Genomic DNA, 2,500 nt, shown 5'->3' with positions numbered 1-2,500 from the left:
GGAGCCCGGGGAAGATTTTCTGGAAGAGTCCTTGGGACTTAGTGCAATTTTTAGAAAATCTCGATTTTGTGAAAAATGTCACATTTCCCCTACTACCACCACAGGGGGGGCGTCAATATGTTGTAAAGCACCCAAGGGCAGTGACCTAAATGCGGGTAAAGTTTGCGGTGCACGGGGGGAAAGTTGAATTTTTGGATGAAAATGCGTATTTTCATACTTTGAAAATTTCAGGCGTGTGTCGGACTTCCAGGCGGGGGCAGCCGCCAGAGGCGTACCGGGGACGCTTCCAGGAGCCTGGGGAAGATTTTCTGAAAGTGTCCTTGGGACTTAGAAATATTTTGAGAAAATCTCGATTTTGTGAAAAAATGTCACATTTCCCCTACTTCCACCACAGGGGGGCGTCAATATGTTGTAAAGCACCCCAGGGCAGTGACCTAAATGCGGGTGAAGTTTGCGGTGCACGGGGGGAAAGTTGAATTTTTGGATGAAAATGCGTATTTTCATACTTTGAAAATTTCAGGCGTGTGTCGGACTTCCAGGCGGGGGCAGCCGCCAGAGGTGTACCGGGGACGCTTCCAGGAGCCTGGGGGAGATTTTCTGGAAGAGTCCTTGACACTTAGAAAAATTTTGAGAAAATCTCGATTTTGTGAAAAATGTCACATTTCCCCTACTTCCACCCCAGGGGGGCGTCAATATGTTGTAAGGCACCCCAAGGCAGTGACCTAAGTGGGGGTGAAGTTTGCGGTGCACGGGGGGAAAGTTGAATTTTTGGATGAAAATGCGTATTTTCATACTTTGAAAATTTCAGGCGTGTGTCGGACTTCCAGGCGGGGGCAGCCGCCAGAGGTGTACCGGGGACGCTTCCAGGAGCCTGGGGGAGATTTTCTGGAAGAGTCCTTGACACTTAGAAAAATTTTGAGAAAATCTCGATTTTGTGAAAAATGTCACATTTCCCCTACTTCCACCCCAGGGGGGCGTCAATATGTTGTAAGGCACCCCAAGGCAGTGACCTAAGTGGGGGTGAAGTTTGCGGTGCACGGGGGGAAAGTTGAATTTTTGGATGAAAATGCGTATTTTCATACTTTGAAAATTTCAGGCGTGTGTCGGACTTCCAGGCGGGGGCAGCCGCCAGAGGTGTACCGGGGACGCTTCCAGGAGCCTGGGGGAGATTTTCTGGAAGAGTCCTTGACACTTAGAAAAATTTTGAGAAATTTCCGATTTTGTGTAAAAATCACCCATTTCCCCTACTTCCACCCTAAAGGGGCGTCAATATGTCGTAAGGCGCCCCTAGACAGTGACCTAAGTGGGGGTGAAGTTTGGGTCTGCTGGGTGGAAAACTGAAAAAAAGCGATTTTGTGACTTTGAGAACAAACAGAGAGCTCAAAACTTTGAAAAACGTCAGACCGCTGTCAGACTTCCAGGCGGGGGAAAGCTCTGAGGTTGTACCGAGGACACTTCCATGGCCCCCGGATTGATTTTCAAGAAAGAGTCCTTGGGACTTTGAAATTTTCCGGCGAGCTGTTTTTGGCTTCCGGGAGCCGTAGAACTTTGGGAAATCGATTCCGCTCACCGGTTCAGGGTGTTTCGAGCTAGTCCAGGTCCCAGCTACGCCGCCTGGCCTCCAAATTTCGCAAATTCGAAAAAAAAAAAAATAGAACCGGAATGAGGAAATTTCTGGCCGCCGGATCCGCCGCACGGCTCCAGGAGGTCGGACACTTTTTGACTTTGTTCCCTTAAAGTGGGGGTCGGTGTCTCACCATGCAAATACCCAGTTTTGCACACCAGCTGCAGGATATAGGAGAGAGAGGTACCTCTCGGCCCCGACCAAAATCCGTTGTTTTCGTGGTTCCTCGACTCGGGTAGGCGGTTTGGCGAGTACCCCCCTTTTGCATGGAAGTTCGCACTCGCGCCGAGACCAGGCTTCCGCGGCTCCAGGGGGACTTTTGCCGGTTGTCCGTCCCGAGTCCGAGACGCGTTTCCTGGGTCGCCCGAGCCCGAACGGACCCTCCCCACGTGGGTTCCTGTCCTCTGAGGGCGACGGTCGTCAGAAGGGGGGCAGATCCAGAGTCCTCGTCCGCAGGAGGGCTCTGGGAGGGCGGATCGCTCCTTCTGACTTTGTCCCCTCGGAGCGGGCTCGGCGTTTCTCTGTGTCGGATGTCTCCCGCTTCCGCGCCAACGGGGAGACCTATGAGAGAATCGCACCGCGACCCGGCTTCCGTCTCGAGGGCGCCCGGAGCGCGCCGGACACTCGCTTCCAGGACTCCAGGGGCACGTTTCTTCCCCGTCTCCCCCGAGGGGAAGAACGGAGGCAGGGGTTCCACCCGAGCCCCTGCCCTTTCTTCCGATCGATCTGGCTCAGCGCTCCCGGGTGGGGAGGTGGTGCCGCTCGCTCGGCCCGGGCTTTGGAGCCCGCGTCGGTTTACGGCGGGCGGTCTCCTTCCTCTGTTACCCCCCCCCGGGTTTCAGGCACTCGTCCTTGGGCGCGCACGCCGGCGGTCGC

The sequence above is a fragment of the Ranitomeya variabilis genome, chromosome 2 (genome assembly GCF_051348905.1).
Source record: "Ranitomeya variabilis isolate aRanVar5 chromosome 2, aRanVar5.hap1, whole genome shotgun sequence".
NCBI classification, from domain to species: domain Eukaryota; kingdom Metazoa; phylum Chordata; class Amphibia; order Anura; family Dendrobatidae; genus Ranitomeya; species Ranitomeya variabilis.
Note: the sequence above shows the minus strand (reverse complement) of the source record.